At 47.0% G+C, this 17,412-nt stretch overlaps 1 protein-coding gene and 1 long non-coding RNA gene across 4 annotated transcripts in view; both read left to right on the forward strand.

Annotated features, from left to right (window-relative positions):
* Positions 1-310: 310 nt before the first annotated feature.
* The window catches only part of ERG (ETS transcription factor ERG), a 143,050-nt gene continuing 125,948 nt past the window's right edge, over positions 311-17,412 (forward strand). Inside the window, exon 1 of one of the 3 annotated variants that reach the window (XM_066177156.1) lies at positions 311-445. The gene's annotated coding sequence lies outside the window, so the exon portion shown is untranslated. Of the gene's footprint in view, positions 446-908; positions 1,217-17,412 lie in introns of those variants that run through there. The other 2 variants (XM_066177158.1, XM_066177155.1) reach the window with 2 other exon arrangements.
* Positions 5,475-7,664, forward strand: LOC136286142 (uncharacterized). The gene is made up of 2 exons (XR_010719789.1): positions 5,475-5,838; positions 6,988-7,664. It is a non-coding gene; the product is annotated as an uncharacterized lncRNA (long non-coding RNA).

A 17,412-nucleotide genomic window follows, 5' to 3' on the forward strand; every position in this document is an offset into this window, starting at 1 on the left:
TTTTTGGAATGTCTGGGAGCTAAGGGCTTTGCTTCATGGAGCAGAATTCTGAAGCAAGAAAAAGAGAAAGTTATAGACTAAACCACAGAAATGTAAACATGTCTGCAGCTAAAATAACTCCACTTTCATTGAAAACACTCCTCGCTTACAATCAGACTTCTGTGTGCTACGCTCAATAAAACTGCATGCTAATAGCAACCAATTAATACATTATGTAGCCCCGCTTTAAAAACCGAGACGCTTTTAATTTTTTTTTATATATATAAATTTTTTTTTTAATTATTGTTTTTGATTAAGGGACTACCGGGGTTTTCTGCTGCGGACGGCGGTGCGGGGCGCTGACCGCTGGCGGAGAGCGGCGGGCGATGCCCGGCGGTGCGGCGGGGGCCGAGGCGTGCCCGGGGAAGGTCGGGGCCAGGCGGCGGCGGGGACAAGAGGAGCCCCGGTAAGGAACCCCGGGACCGCGGGACGGGACAGGGACAAGGGACAAGACGGGGCGCACAGCCCGCTTCTCCCCTGGGTTTTCTCCCTGCGAGGTGAGTGCCAATGGCACCGTCCCCTCTCCATCACCCCTGGGAGATGGGGTTGTAGCTTCGGGCCGGACCAGCCTCCTCTGCTTCCCTCCTCCCCCCGCTCCCCTTTTATTCCCGAGCATCCCGTTGTTCCTCCCGCTGCCACCTCGTTTAGGGGATTCACGTCGGGTCCCCGCCACAACGGCGCGCTTGTTCTCGCCCCTTCAAACGCGCTCCGGTTCCCCGCGCCTGGGGGCGAAGCGGCCGCGCCGGGCCCCGCCGAGCTCCGCGTCCTCCCCCCCTCCGGGTCCCGCTCACCTCCAGCTCCGCCCGGCCCCTCCCGCCGCCTCAGCGCGGCCGGGGGAGGACGCGGGCACCGGGGGCGGGGGTCCCGGAGCGCCCCGGGCGCGGAGCCGCCCCGACGGCGGCGGGGGAGCCGGGGCAGCGCCGGGAGCGGCGGCGGCGGCCGAGCTCGGCGATTGGAGAGAGAGAGGAAGAGGCGCCCGGAGCCGGGGGCCAGCGCGATGGGCTGAGCCCGTCCCGACTGAAGTGACTCACCGCAGTCGGCAACGCCGCCGTCCCCTGCCCGCTCCCTCACTCCCTCCCGAGCTCCCGCCGCTGGCGGCCGCTGCTTTCCCCCGTCCCGTCCCGTCCCGCCCCGTCCCCCCTCCCCAGGAGCCCGGAGTGACCCCAGCCCCAGCCCGGTAAGTGCTTTGCCTTCGGGGCTGCGATGGGGCGGGCGCGGCGAGCGGAGCGCCGGCCGTCGGGGCGGGAGCCGGAGGGGAGATGGGCGAGGGACCGGCCGGACGAGTGACCGATGAGGCGAGTGACCAGCCGGGCGAGTGACCAGCCAGGAGAGTGACCAGCCGGGGACAGGGACCCGCCGGGTGTCCCCTGGCCGCGGGCCGTGGGCGGCTGGAGCGTGGCAGCCCCGAGGGCTCTGCGGCCGCGCATCCTCTGCGCGAACCCTGCCCGAGTTTCTATAAGTTTTGAAGGATTAAAAGCTGTTTGGGGCTTCGGGCTGGCTGCTGGCTTTTCGGGCAGAAATGATATCGCGTTCCCCCCTCGCCATCACTTTCTCTCCCCCGCCTCCGGATCGTAATAGCAGCGTTGGTGCCTTTGTAATTCTTTCAGCAATTCATCATTCAATTAACTAATGGCTTTCAAAATCTGGGCGGCTCTTGCGCGGAGGAGAACCTTCAATTACCTGCGAGGCTGAGGGGAGTCGTGGTTGGGTTTGGTACTTTACAGAGTCAGGGATGTGCGGGGCTGTTTTGGTGGCCAGATGACTTCGCTGAGGAGTTCGGAGTGCACGTAATTGTATTTACAAAAGCGGGAGTTGCAAGTTCTGGCTAACATAAACTTCCATTCATTGCTGCCTTTGCTGAGAGCCCACGGTGCGAGGAAATGGCTCGTTCTTTAATGGAGTTTTTTTTAATTATTTTTTTTTATTTGTATTCTAAGTGTCGTTCTGTGAATTAACTCTGTTCTGGAGTAAGAGTTTGGAAATTACATTCTGCCCCGCTCTGCCCATGTAATTTTGAGTCCATTAGGAAAACCAGGATAGGTCTATGAACTGCACATGGAGAAATGTCACATTCCTTTGGTTTAACCCTTTGAGCGCTTCCCTGGTTCCACTGAAACAAGTGAAGCAGGCAAAGACAGCTTCTCACTGGGGTACGAAATGTAAACTTTTGTTGGGATCCATATATCAGGTATGTGATTTCAGGCACACCTGAGCTCATAGGAAGATCAAGGAGAGAAATAGATTATTTTATAGTTTCCCAATTAAAAGTAAATAAGTAAAGGCATAAACAGACCAAGCCATACCTCGTACGGGACAATGTTGATTGCTTGATCAGTTTCTTAAAGGGCATTTATAAAAACAGAGATATGGTACATTGGAATAGCAATATCAGTCCTTATTTTCTCTTTCATATGCGTATGTGGGCAAACAATGGCAAATTCTTTGAAAAAGTTAGCAAGAAAAAAAAACCCTACCAGATCCAAAAACATTTCAGGGTTTAGAGCTTTGAACAGCATCTGTCCCACCTCCCACAATTTAGTCCCAAAGTTAAACAAATCATATAGTACTGGATAGAATTACATGTTACAGGAATTTTATAAATGATCTGTCAGGATAAGTCCTAGGTGTGATTAGTCGGACTTTTTGCTCCTGAGGTGTTACTCCCTTTGGATTGTCATTTCTGTAGCATTTGGTTGTTAGAGATAGATTCTAATGGACATGTACATATTATGCATGCTCTCCTTCTGATGGTTTTTAAGCAGTAGCACCCGTGGGCTTCTCTCACTTTCTTTTAAATGAATTTGACCTCTTTCTAAGGCAGTGAAGAAATCTGGGTATTTGAATCCAGTGAGGACTCACAGTGATGGCAGCCATGAGCTTAAATCCCAGATTGTTCCAGACTTGGGAGCTGTGTCTCTCATCACAAGGATGCTGGTTTGTTTGTTCTTTTCCCTCTGGAACACCAGTTTGGATCCCGCTGTTGTCGCGGTTCAAATGACAATTCTGCCTAAGAACCCGCCCTGTGAAAGTGTCTTTGCTACCTGCTCTGCTGTGGGAAGTTTGTTTTTTTGTACATGCACAGGGCTGTGTAAACAAACACAAAACACTGGGAAGGCTGTGGCAAGTCCCGTTGGTTTGAACAGCACCCCATGAGCAGAATACCTGGCTGCTGATGAGGCAGATCCTTTTCCCACTGCGCTTTCTCCAAACCCCCGGTGCTTTTCTGTCACAGCGTGAGGCTCATGGCACTGCTCTCCCTCTGCAGAGTGTTTAATTTTGAGGGCTTCGCTGTGATCCCTCAACACAGCAGTTCCTCCTCCAGTGAGGATCAAAAAACAGGAGAGGCTTTTGCGGTGCTGATGGCATCTGGTAGCCCCGAAACACGACACGTTACATTTCCTTTCCTCTCCATTTACGAAAGAAGCAGGTAGCAACAAAATAATTTAAAATGGGTCGGAACAAACCCTTTCCCTTGAATACCCATTGCATTGTTTTTTTTTTTTTGTTCCACTATCAGGAAGCTTGCCATTTTCTTTTAAGTGAATAGTCATTTTTTTGGTGGTTTTTTTTTTTTTTTTCAGGAAAAGGCAGCCGTAAGGGCAAACTGTACTCCTTTGAATCATGTGAGCAGCTCTGTGGAAATCTGTGTCCCCAACTCGGGGTGGAAGTTGTTGACAGGGGGTAAGGTGGGAAAGGGCCCTTTGGGCCTGATCCATATCAGCTGAGGTCAGCGGGGCAGGCTTATCCCTGAGTGCCTAAAGCTGCCCACTGGTTTTCTGTGCAGCTGGGAAGGGATGCCAGGGATTAGTGTGTGCTTTCTATGGCACTTTTCCTATACAGTTGATCTAAAATGTTTTTGTTGAAGGGAAAAAAAAAAAAAGAAGTTCACATTGGGGCAAAGATATTTTCAGCCTGAATTATAATGTTGTTTGCCTTGGGTTGGAAGAATTACCTTTTGTGCGATAACACCGCACTGGTTTTCATTATACCCACGACTGGCCGCTCTCTCACAGCCACTGGAATATTTTTTACTTCCCAGGGTGGTTCTGGCCGTGCCCTTTTTGACACGCAGGTTTCCCAGGCAAATCAAGCATTTTGTCTTTCTGGCCGAAGGTTTGAGTCCAAAAAATTTGTATCAATTTGTCGTTTTGGAAGATAGTGGTATCTGATCTAATATATTTCCTCCACAGCATAGTTAACTAGTGTAGGTAGAAAACTGGCAGTCTAAAATTACTTCGCTAAATTTAAATGTAAGTAAAAAGCAGGCAATAGGAAAAAAATTAAAGGGTATATCTAAATATGGAGTTGTGGCCATATCTGTTATATTTAAACTGCATTTTAACCTCTTCTATTTATATTTAGTGGTCTGGGTATAATCTGGAGGGGTTAATTGAATTCAAGGAACAGCAATTTCACAATAAAACCCAAAGAGTTTGTTCTGCTGTGGACACGGTGCACATCCTCACTAATCAGCCATGTATCAAAAGTAAAACGTGTGAAGCGAGGTATATTTTGTGTTGTTTGAGAGCAAAAAATGAGACTTGATCTAAGATAAGCATGAATGGATTTGCAGCACGCCTGCTTTTCCCGCACTGCTGTGGCAGGGGGATCTCCTGCTGCCTTGGGTGGCACTTTTCCTTGCGTGGAGTGTGAGATTCCACCACAGCATTTATTTCCCTGCATTTACCTCCGTTCAGAAATACCCCTTTTTTCATTTAGAAAGCTGCCATGGTTAAGTGGATCGTCCTTGCACGCTGCTTGCATCAGCTGCAATCCCTCCTTGGCACAGCTTCAGTCCAACAGGAAAAAAAAAAAAAACATTATTCCAGGAACAAAATACATAGTTATTTTTTGTTTGATAATGCATCACATAAATATTAATCGTCTGCCCAAAGAAATAAAAAAAACAATAAACAGATGTTTTCATTTTAGCTGGGGATACAACCAGCTTTGGTAGGGGATGGTTGAAACCCCAGGGCCTCGAGCTGTAGCCACACAACCCTGGCTGACCACAGTTGGGTTGGGGAGTGGTTGCTGTGCACAGGTGAGGGTTTGGTTTTGCTTTGAGGCCTTCTATGTTGATTAATTTTAATATTTGACACATGATACAACACCCAGGTGCTTGTTAAAGGGTCTTGGCAGCAGTGTTGCTTCCAGCCTTTGGGGAAGATGCTGTGCTCCTCCACTCAGCAGCATTGGTGGGATATTCCAAAGCTGCTGCTTCTTCCAGGTGCTGCTCCTGCCCAACAAACACTGCCTTCAGTTGTGTTTCAGGCCTCCTGAATTGGTCTGTAGCTGGGACCCCCACACACCTAATTAGCTGCTGATTGGGGAGGGCAAGGCTGGCTGGTAGGGGATGATGAGCACGGCGAGACCAGTGCAGCAAATACCGCCTCAAATGTGGTTTCAATCAGCTCCGCTCCGACACCCAGGTTCTGATCTTCCTCCAGGAGGTCCCTAATGAAACAGACTTGTTTTCTTTTCACCTCACAAAGCCACGGCAGCAGGAGGGAAGCCCTGATTGAGCTCGCCCCGGCCGCGGCGGGAGAGTGATTTGGGGTGCTGCGCGAAGGCGTTGGAGCTGCGGGGTCTGGGAATTGAGGATTGGGAATGCTACCTGTGGCCAGAGCTCAGCTCCTGCCCCAAGGAGAGCAGAGCAGGTCACAGCCCTGGCTGTGGCTGTGCAGGTGTGAGTGGGTCAGGGAGGGTTTCTTGGTTTCTCTCCCATCATCCCAAATGCATTGCCTGCTGAAGTAGCATCTTTTCCTCCTGCTTTTTATTGTCCGCTACAAGTGGTCGGTAAGGATTTGTTTCCTTTTTTTTTTTTCTACTATTATGCTGTTAAAACATGCATTGATTTATCAGCTGTCCAGGTAGTTTCATTTTTCTGGTTCTGGGAACTTTGGCGTAGGAGGAGCAGCTTTTGCTGCCCTGTAGATGACTTACAACAAGATGTTTTGAAATCTGAGTGATTTCTTCTGATTTTTAAGGCACGTAGGCTTCCAGCTTCCATAATTTTTGCATTGAGTTGATTGCTTTATTTTTAGCTTCTCAAGTACGGATATACATGGTATATTTGACCTGGTTTGACTGAAAAAAAAAAATCTTTCAACAAATCACTTATATTTTTATACTTAATAGTTGTAATGCATGCAGTGTGTGATTTTAATGCATTTAAATGCACCTGCAGGGATTTAGAAAATTGCACAGTGTATCTCTTTCTGTAAACTAAACAAGAAAAAGATGGCAATCGAACGATTTTATGGTTTATATTTTTCTGTGTAAGTAGAAAAGGGTTTTATACAGAAGGTAGTCTTGCAGTTATGCAGAAGGAAAGGCTTCTTAGCAAAATTCCGTTTTCTAAGGAGGCTTTGTCAGTTCTGAATAAACCCTGCAATAAATTTAAACCTGGTGGTTTACAATTCTGTTTATGAAACGGACTGCTCTCTACAGAGTTCACAAATTATACACAAAGGATTAACTACTAAAGTAACATAAAGATGTTGCATTGCGACATGCACTGAGACTAAGCTGAAAAATCTGCTTGGGAAAAGTAGCTGATCTGCAGGACTTGCAAAGTAGTCATGGGAGAGGTTCTCCATCATTTCTCTAAAGAACTTCTTTTGCTGTTCCATTGATTGTTCTGACTGTTGGCTCTTCAAAGACATATAGAAGGGTTTTGGTTTTTTTTACACAGGCTTGTGCAAAAATTTGTATTGAAAACAGGTTTGGAAAAGGAAAAAAAATAAAGGTTTTATTACCACATTAAGATAAGATAAGGATTTAATATCAAATCAAGATCTAGTTTAGTCCTGGTCGATACCTTGTGCCTTTCCTTAAATTTCATTACATTTTGCCCAGAATGTGAAGCTGGGAAGGAATTTGGGCTGGTGCTCTTCGTTCCTTCGCTGCATTTATAAGTTCTCTGGTATTTTTATGCATTTATAGCAAACATTCTGTAGCAGTCTGTGTATCTCCTGCAACCAAGACGAGCCAAATCATCTGTCACCAATATGTGTGTCAACATCCTGACACCGCCGCGGGCACCGGCTTTTGTAGGCACCTCCAGGGCTTCATTTCAGCAAAGCAATTCATCACCCTCTTGAAATGAAGAGCCTGAAGAAACCCGAACCTGGCCTCTTCCTTCTCCCATGCAGAGAAGTCAGTTCTAAGGGATGAGGCTGAAAAATGGCTTTAGGGAGGGTAGGATTCACCTCACCTCGCTGTAGCCATCCGAAAATCAAGGAAGTGGCTGACAGCAGTTGTGTAAATTCCAGCCTGGCCAGAGGACAGGTTGATCTTGCCAGTCTGAGACAGTGATGCTCGTTTGGGAAAGGCACTGAAGATGCAGAAGACGGCCCAGCAGCTTGGGTAGGAACTGGGGTTGCAGGACTGGATATTTCGACTTTTACATGGCTGGCATAGAGTGCTCTGAATTCTGCATCCCTAGACAAATCCAGGCCTTCCAGCAAATGATCTTAGGGAGACAGAAGGAAAAAATGTAAGTAAAATATAGCAGAGAGACCAGATGAATATTACAGTCTGAGTGGAAATTATTATTATTGCTTATTTATAATTGTAATTTTAAAGTTTAATTTTAAGTAAACATAACAGTTTAATTTTCACTGTCGAGCTTCTTTTTTGTTTAGAAATAGGAGCATTAGAAATAGCAACAGAAAACCCTTTTATCCTTTCTGCACTGCTCTCTTAACTTCCTTGAAAAATGGAGTAAGAGAAGGTTAGCCATCATTTCTTTCAGCTTCAGAGTAAGATAGGAATGGATTAATGCTGCTGCTTTTCTCTTAGGAGTCAGTTCTGCCCATGAAGGAAATAGCAACAACCATTTAAAGTGATTTTTTTTTTCCTTAGGCTGGTCCGACTGTATAGATGACAGCCTTGGGTCTATACTTTGCTTAAATCTCTCTGGAGATTTCCAGCTTCCAACTGTGGAAGGCTCGTTTTGGACAGGCCATGAGGTTTTTACCTTTCAGGGGCAGTTTTTAGCCCCTTGATGACAGTGGTCCCTGCAAGGAGCACAGCTGAGCTGCGGGGCTGCAGCCAGGCCTGCAAAGCAGCTCTGCATGCAGCCAGTTGGGGAAGGAGGGACTAGCTCTGAGTTTATTTGTTTGTGATTTCCATGACAGTTTACAGGAGACAGAGTTGTAACCAAATGTGAGCCCGGGGACCTCGGCCTGTGGTCTGTCTGCGGAGCAGGAATGTGGGAATGGGGGATCAGGATCAGGTTGTTGAAGGATGCAGGAGCCAAGGTGCAGGGAATCTGAGCTCTCCTCCACTCCTTTCTCTCTGGGCTATCACCTCCCTGTGTGATGTGGCATTTGTGGCACTGGGGTGGGACACTGCCCCCTCAACCACCCACAGGAGCACATCCAGCCCTCCCTTCTGCCCCTCGGGCTCATCCTGACAGGTTTTGGTCCAAGATAGGATTTGTAAAACTCCCTCTTTGCTGCGTCGGTTCCGCGGGACCAGAGAGGAGTGAGAAGTACTAAAAATCTATTTTGGTCACTCAAGTAAGCAGACATGACTCAGAATACTCACTGGGAACAGATCTGCTGGATGAAAAGGTGCCATTTTTTACATAGTCACTTTTCTGACCGTGCCCTTTAAACTCTTACAAAAATAGAATCGTTTCTCTGGCACTTCTCTTGGAAGGCAGGAACAGGAGCGAGAGTGAGGGACGTTTGCTGTGCTCCAGGTTCTGCTTCGGGACCAGACAAACTGTGCACGTTTTGTCAGGCGAGGGTAACATGTGTTTAACACCAGGAAGAGCAAGAAAGAAGGCATTTGAGATTCGTGGGGAGGGGATTTGGGCTTGGATAGTTTTACCATTTTGCGGTGGAAAAGCGTGATCCCTCGTTCCTGCCTGTTACGGTCGGATGAATTCTGGCCAGAATTTCTGGCATCTTTGTGTCCCTGCAGGAGCAGGTTGGGAGCAGTGGGCTTGTCTGGAGCACGGAGAGGCTCCGTTTGACCACTGCCTCTGGTTCCTCTTGGGCTGAGTGGCCTCGGCTAAAAATGAGCCTGAAACCACACTGACGTAATCCATGTTTATGGACCTGCGAGGAAACAAATCATTGCTGGCAACCAGAGCCCCAGGCTGGTTGTCCCTCACACCAGGGGCGAGTTCCCCCTGCACTGCTGAGCCCAGGGCCCCTCCAGCTCCTGGGGAGGCTGATGGAGCCCAGTCCAGATCTCCGTCCCTGTTGACTCTCATCTGCATTCCGTGGAAAGGATTAGCAAGGCAAATCGTTTCACGAAAAGTCACTCCCGGCTAAGTAGGTGATAGTGAATTTTTGAACTCTTCTCGTCTCTCTGTCGTTTTTAATGGTTTGGTAGGAAGCTGGAGCCTGGCTGGTGCATGGAAACTCAAAACCAGTGGTGTAAGCACACCACATGTGCTCCGGGGTGTTTGACAGTCCTGTTGTTCTCCTTTGGAGCATTGCTCTCTTGAAAAGAAAAACAACAAGCCTGTTTTAACGTATTTACCACTTTCAGTTGGTTTTACATGGAAAAAGAACGCCAACCCATAAATTCCTCTTCCTCCTCTGCTCCAGAGTAACTCGTGAAAGAGTTTGAAAGCTCTGAATATCTGTTCAGTGGATGAAATCTTGTCCTTGCTGAAGTGGCTGAAGCCTCTCTGATGGCTTTCAAGGGGGCAAAGCTCTTCAGCTGAAGTGTTTCTTCCTCATGATTCTGCTGGGGGCTGGAAAGCCCTGGAAGTGTTCTCACTGCTGATTTCCTAAAGCCTTAATTCCCCCCCCCCCCGCCCCAGTTACTACAGCGTTTAAAGGCACCGTCTTTTTCACACAGGAAACAGCCACTGTTTTTTCTGTTGATAAAATTTCCCTCGTATGAGCTCAGAGAATTTCCACTTTCTCTGTGTGGGCTCATCTTTCATAGAGGAGGAGACATGGGTCATAGGCCTGCAGATCCCACAACTCCCTCCTGCTCCGTCTCTGGCCTCCTCCCAGTCCCTTGGCAGGCAGGAGTCAGTGAAGATTTGTTGTCAAGGTCTCCTAATTTAATTCCTCGCCGGACCCAGTAGCTTCCTCTTGCTGGGGAATCCTGTTATTTTTCTGGTTTAAATTTGAAAGGCGTGTTGGATATGATGACACTTACAGCCGAAGCACATCACCTCTAATATTGTCTCCTTCTGTTGAAGCAAGTCAGGTGATTTCAACAGGCAGGGAAAGGGAGGAAAAGCCGAGCAGGCTTTGTGGGACACACAGGATTGTCACTAACCCGGCACTGAGTGGCCCTGGGGATGGGCCTCCCTTCTCAGCCCCGCTTGGGTTGTCTGAAGGGAAACTTTCAACTCCACTATTTGAGTCGAGCTGGTTTAGAAGCTTAATCATTAAGGTTGGAAGCCTCTGAAATCATCAAGTCCATACAGACTGATCCCCACCTTGTCACCCAGCCCGGAGCTCTGAGTGTCACATCCAGGCCTTCCTTGGACACCTCCAGGGATGGGCACTCCAAACCTCCCTGGGCAGCCAATTCCAACACTTAACAACACCTTCTTGAAGAAATATTCCCTGATGTCCCAGCTGAGCCTCCCCTGGGCCAGCCTGAGGCCGTTCCCTCTCCTGCTGTCCCTGTTCCCTGGGAGCAGAGCCCGACCCCCCGGCTGTCCCCTCCTGGCAGGGACTTGTGCAGAGCCACCAGGTCCCCCCTGAGCCTCCTTTTCTCCAGGCTCAGCCCCTTGCCCAGCTCCCTCAGCCCCTCCTGGGGCTCCAGCCCCTTCCCCAGCTCCCTGCCCTGCCCTGGACACGCTCCAGCCCCTCCAGGGCTCTCCTGCAGGAGCCACAACTGGACACAGCCCTGGAGCACAGAGGGACAATCCCTGCCCTGCTCCTGCTGGACACACAATTCCTCATCCAGGGACAGAGGGAATGAACTAGGCAGTTGGCTTCTGGGTGAACTAAATGTTACTGTTGTGGTGCCGTAATTATAAGGGTTTTAAATTAGGTATTGACAGCAGTTGAGAGCTGCTTCTCCACTGTGCTGCTGGCAGGCACTAAGATGTGTACCAGCTCCTGAGGGGAGCAGGCTGTGAGAATAACTCATTAACCAGTTACTCCACGGTGCTCTTACTCCACATATGGTGTGAGGGCTGCTGGGGGTCTGGAAGGCATTAAGACATGGTCCGAGAAAAGGCTGCACAGGGAAGGCAACAAATAACCCCATAGAGCCAGATGCCCGTTCCCACACCGCTGCCAGGTACGTGCCCGTGTCCCCCTGAGCCAGGGATCCATCTCCCTCACCCTCCTGGGGTCAGCCCAGATAGGGGAATTGTGAGTAATTGCACATGAGGGGAGCCTTTGCTTGGTCACATCCACGTGGGTGGAGCAAGTCCTTTACTGTTTAGGAGGATGAATATTTGCCTCTTCTTCCACGTGCTTTTGCTTCACAGGATGGGCTGAGGGATGCTGTTTCCACATCCGTGTTCCCAGTGGTAATGAATGCCACGGGGAAGCGGACGGCGGTGAGCCCATTTCCTTCACAGTGGGAGGAAAAGTAGTAATTCAGGAGACCATTAAACATTAGAAATACCTCTGCGAGGTCCCTACAAAGACACACTCCATTTAGATTAAAGTCCCGTAGGGCCAATTACCTGGGAAGAACATAAGAGCTTAAACAAAAGCTGAGTTAGGTATGCTGCCCACCAAGGGCTTCGAGCAAGAATGGATGCAGTGAGGAAACACTCGTGTGTATTGTGAAAGTGAGAACACTGAGAGTAGGTCTGTGTAATAACCCACTTTTACTGTTCCCCCAGGATCAGCGTGCACAGGAAATATCTGTGGCATGCTTGCTTTTCCTGGAGATGACAGCAACCCTTTGGCAACCACTTTGTTTGATGCTTTTCAAAACCTTGGGCTGTTGTTTTATGAATGTGCTCTGATTTTTTGGCTGCCAGAGCCTTTGTGCTTGGCTTTCTAGCCTTCCTAAAGTTGCCCATTCCCATTCCAACCCTGGATACTTCTCCGTGAGTTCCATTATGTAGCTGTGATGAGGCCTCTGTTTTTCTCCATGTCACTGTTGAGATGGGGCTTGAAAAAACAAAAGGGAAGCCAACAAAAGTCTCTTATGGTCCTTGTGTGAGAATATAGCCTGTGCTCATCTGTGTGGCTGGCTCTGCAGTCCTGGAGGTGCAGGGTTAAGGCAAATAAATTTGAAACACTTTGTTCCTGTCAATGTTTTCTGAGACTGGGCTGAGCATTTTGCACAAGATTACAAGGCAGAGTTTTTGATCCCAACACTGGGATCACAGGTTAAAACCTGCTTTTGCTTCAGCTGCTAGACCCTGATTTTATTTGAACATTTAGCTCTTTGCAGTTAGACCTGAGCACCAGAGTGCACTGATCCTTCAGGCAAGGGGTTTTGAAAATGAGTCAGTTTTAAGACACTGGAGCAACATGTTCCTTAAAGTGTTTACTGATGCAGATTGCTGCTGGGTCTTGAAATGGTCTCCTCCCTTTAACATCATAAAAGAACTCTCTTAAGAGAAGACACAATAAACAGGCTGAGGTCTAATAAGTGAACAAGCAAGGCTGAAAGGTTTTAGAATACGGCTTGCTTAAATAAGAGTCATTAACATTGTAACTGATAATGAGAAAAATGCTCATGTCATTAGTGGTTTACCACTTTGGTTCGGGGAGGATAAAAACAGCTTCGTAAAAGAGACCGCAGACTGTCCATTTCCAGCCTCAGTGCAGGGCAAATGCTTCAGGAAAAATACAAACCCCATAATTTAAGATAATAATTTAGTATTTGTATTTGGGAAGCGTGCTCCAAATGCCTTTTGAACACAGGACTGAGTGTGGTGATGTGTGAGCCCCAGCACTGGGTGTCTTTGCCTTGGTGCCACGGTGGGACATTCACTCATCCACCTGCTGGGAGCAGCCTCTGGCTTCCTTTGGTATCCCCATGTGCATGGGGAAAGCTGGATTTGCGTTTTCCAGGTAGTGGTCCAGGGCTCAGTGGGCACTTGAGGCCATCCTGGGATCCTTCCTGCAGTGGCCTTGCAGTTTCCTGCTGCAGGATTTGGAAAGTTTTTGGCAAACGGTGAAATTTCAGTCCCAGCTTGGCTTCAGGGTGAGGAGAATAAAAGGTGCTGGGTCTGGATGCCTCAGGGCACTGCTGGGACTTGGTGGCTGAGGAGCAGTGGCAGCAGCAGTGGCGTGACCTTGTTTAACTTGACCACCTGAGACAGGTGATCTCTTCTTTAAGGATGGTTCCTTTCTTCTGCATCTCTGTTGCTTTTGTCTTCTTTTCTGCCAGAGTCGGAATTAAATGCTCAAGATGGTATTTCTTGTTCGGACTCAGGTGTTTATCAGTTCTTACCTCTGTTACAGTCTCACAGATTGTGAATTCTGGCTAACAAAGTAAAAATGGAGCCATATCTCCCTCTCTCTACAAGGCCTTTTAAGGATAAACTGTCCAATTAAGAAATAACATCTGAATTATTTTTGCTTTTAACCCAATAACCAAACACCCGTGGTCCACAATGCAGATTTTTCTACCCAATTACAAAATACCACCCAGACCCATGAAGAAGGAGGTGAAAAAAGGACTCAGCTTCTGCCCTAAAACCTCCATCTTGCATTATATATATTACTATATTCTAAACCCTTAAACTCTTAAGTTTTCCACCCTGTGATATCACACACTTCTATTCAAACTACACACCCACAATCCCAGTGCTGTCACTCAATTTTGGGAGCCTTTTCCATGGCCTCTGTTCAAATGTAGTGTTTTCTTGGGGGTCAGTGCCTGTCAGCACAGAAAGTCTAAAATTCTCAGTGCCCAGGGTTCCAACACATCTCTTCTTCGTCTGGGCCCTGTCTCCTGCTCAGTGTGTTGACCTCAGCCAGGACTTTGACACTCACAGAATGAATGAGTTGAGTTGGAAGGGTTCTCAGAGATCATCTTGTCCCAACCCCCAAGAAAACCTGGTGTTTCATCTGGGCAAAGCAAAGTTTGGGAACTCAGTGTGCTGCATTCCTTGTCTTTAGTAAGGAACTAGAAGTGAGGGCAGGAGGATGTTGAAATGTGTGCTCAGACCGTCTCTGGTTGTAAATCCAAGTGCCCTGGGTTTTACTGATGCCTCCTGCAGCCCCTCTGCATCGACCACAGGCTTTGCTCTTACGTAAAAGATGGAAAGTTCCCCCAGCTCACCCCCCCCCCACGAAAATGACTGCTGTGCCTTATTCAAAATGAGAACTCAATCAAGGCAGGAACACAGCTGGGCGAATGACAAGAGAAACAGAGCGGTGCCAGGGTGAATTTTTATGGAAATGCTCTCTGAATAGTATTTCCATGAAAAGGCAACTTGCTTGCAGATGGAGGCTGAAGTTGCATGAAGGAGAGTGTGTTGTACCACACCCTGAATCTGTCAAGGTCTATAAACTTTTCACATATTTTAAGTTCAGGCAACAGAGAGGCAATATTTAAGATACAAAGGTTTTCTTCTTTATGTCAGTGTAATTATGTTATCCCCAAAGGAAGAAAATGTAAGCCAGGGGAAAATAAAAAGGGAAGTTTGTAGAAGAAACATTTCAAATATAAAGTAAAGGTCAAATATAATTTGAAATAGAAAGTAAATTGATCTATGGGAAAGGACACTTCTCAGGATCATGGAAAGATCCTAATTTGACATTTCAACAGCATCCTAGAGATAGCAATGACAGGTCTTTGTCAGGGGGCCGTGATGGTCCTTTTAGTGGAGGAGCGAAACTTTTCCCTGTTGATGGCAATGGCCCTTTTCTTACATCTCCAGAAAAAAAAAAGAAAAAAAAAGAAAAAAAAAAGAACAACTGTATAAAAAAGCAAGAAATAAAGGATGGTTGATGTTCAAAAGGTCAGAAGGGGAAAAAACCTGAGCCCAATCTCGAAACTGCCACACTTAGATTTACTTAAATACCTTTTTTTTCTGAGTTGTAACCTTCTCAGTGGGTTGGTTTCCAAACTGCCTGACTGATTTTGCTGCAGACTTAGTGGCTACCAGCAGAGCTTCTCCAAAAGGTGATTTTTGAAATGAGTTAATTTTCCACTGTTTCTGGGACTTTTTCATGTCATACCAATCAAGTTTAAAATGTGCTGAGAGAGAAGTTCTTGAGACAGCCTTAAATTTTTTTTCAGCCTTTCCCTGCGTGTTGCTTTCTGAAATAAATGGGAGTGCATTTTTTAATTTATGATAGCTTATAATGTGATGTCAGGGCTGTTGTAAGAATAATAATCAAGGATTGTTATACTGACTGGATTGTTTACATTTCCTTTTGGCACTGCCAGTGGTAAGCCAGAGGTAATAACACTAAACATACTCCTCTGTCATCCCCTCAAAACTTGTCACCACGGAGTAGAAGATGACTGTGCGTGTGTTTTAAAGCTGAAGGCATTTGTCAAATGCCATAATGGCTTCATGAAGGTCTGCAGTGGAGATCCCATTACAAGGAAAACTTTGGAATTGGGTAGGCCTTGGCTCCAGGAGTTGGGAGTAGGGATGAGTGACGGCCGTTCTCTAAACTGCTGGATTTGAGAAACGGGAAAAACAGACTGAAAAGGAATCTCAGCAGGGGATTGTGAGTTTGTGAGTGGTGGCACTGCAGAGTCAGGAGATGGGCTCTCGAAGGGGTTGGTGGGGCTGTTGTTCCTTCATTCTGATGTCAGCCTGTTCCCTGCATCCCAGTCAGCCACGGAGTTGTGGATCCATGTTTTTTAAAGAATTTACAGTGAAATGACCGGGAATCACCTACCAGCAACACCTGAGAGCTCATCCCCCTCACTCAGTGACAGTGGGACGTGTCCTTGCTCCTCTCTCTAAACCCCCAAACCCATCTAATAAACACAGTGAGCCAGGCAAAGGCATCAGTAGCAAGTGCTGACACAGGTGGAACACCCCTGGGGATGGAGCGGAGTGGGGGATCCTCTTAGCCCCTGTTCAGCTGCAGAAACTTCCAGCTGGGAGAGAATGGATGTTAACCCTCTCAAAGCTCTCCTGGTGAGCAGAGAAAGGCAAGAAAGTGCTTCTGCAGTCCCTGAAGTTTGGCTTTAAAAGGTTTACAGAAGGGCCACAGGGAAGCCCAAGTGGCTCAGCAGATCTTGGGGGTGGCAGTGGCTGTCCCAGGGTGGTTCAGCCTGCCACAGGCAGCGAAGTGTTGGGGCTGTGCTTTCATGGCCTTACAGCCTTGATTTCCAGCCTGCTCTTTACCATCTCTCATGTCCTTACAGGCACATCTCGCTACAAGAAGCAATTCAGTTCTCCTAAAAGAGAAGAAAAATCAGTTTGCATCAATGCACGGCTGCCTCCCGTCTCTGCTGAACCCCCACACAGCCACAGACGTTGTCATGCACCACTTACTTTGCACGAGAAAGGGGATATTACATCTCCAGGTTATTTCCCCAGCACTTTTTATTGTTCAGCCCACTACAGGAAGGGTTCAGGGAGTAGATCCAGAAAGATGTTTTTGTTCCCCCACCATGGGTTTCAGTCCCAAGACTGCCAATTAAATTATCCCATAAATCCTCCATTATAGGTAGTAAAACCTAATTTTAGATTTCCTGCCCGCTCTAGTGTCCTGCCTGATTGCTACCAGTTGGAGAGAGGCTCAACCTGTTAAGCAGACAATTGCAGTGAGTTGGCTGTTTCTTTCTGTGCCACATGTGGAGAACTTTTTAATATCTGGCATTTGGTCATAATTCTCCCTGGTTATTTTCTACCTTTTAGTAGTTGGAGGTTTTTGGTTGGGTTGCTTTTTGTTTTTGGGGTGGTTTTTTTTGGGTTGAAAAACAGACATCTGCAATTTATTCTTTTGTCAAAAAATGTTTGTGAGAGAAAAGCTTGCCATGCTGTGGATAAGGAACAATGTTATTCTGACTTCACCACTAAAACATTCATAGTTTAAAATCAGTTTTTATATAATGCTGTTTAAAAGCACTGTTAATAGAGTTAACGTACTTATGTTTAATCTGAAAATATCTCAGATTATCTGAATATTCTTTCATTCTTTTTCAAATACAAATATATTATTTAGCTGCAGTGCTGATTTTCTTGATGGCAACTTCTGCTAATCATATTCGTATGAAAGAGCATTTCTTTTAAAAACAGTATTACTAAAAATTCCTATTTTACTCTGAATATAAATGACCTCTTTGCTTGGTGTTTTTCTTCCCAAGATTTACTGATGGCAACTAACAGACAAATTTGTCACAGAAAGTGGGTTTATCATGTGAATAAGGTGTAGGTGCCTTGGACAGAGAGATATTTGTGTTTGAGTATCCCTTTGTCACTGAGATTGAAATAGATTCAAGAATCTTTGAGGAAAACTGGAGCCTAAAACACTATGAGAAATTAAT

This window comes from Chamaea fasciata, unplaced genomic scaffold, assembly GCF_029207755.1.
Source record: "Chamaea fasciata isolate MVZ Bird 193981 ecotype frontalis unplaced genomic scaffold, bChaFas1.0.hap1 SCAF_2, whole genome shotgun sequence".
NCBI classification, from domain to species: Eukaryota; Metazoa; Chordata; class Aves; order Passeriformes; family Sylviidae; genus Chamaea; species Chamaea fasciata.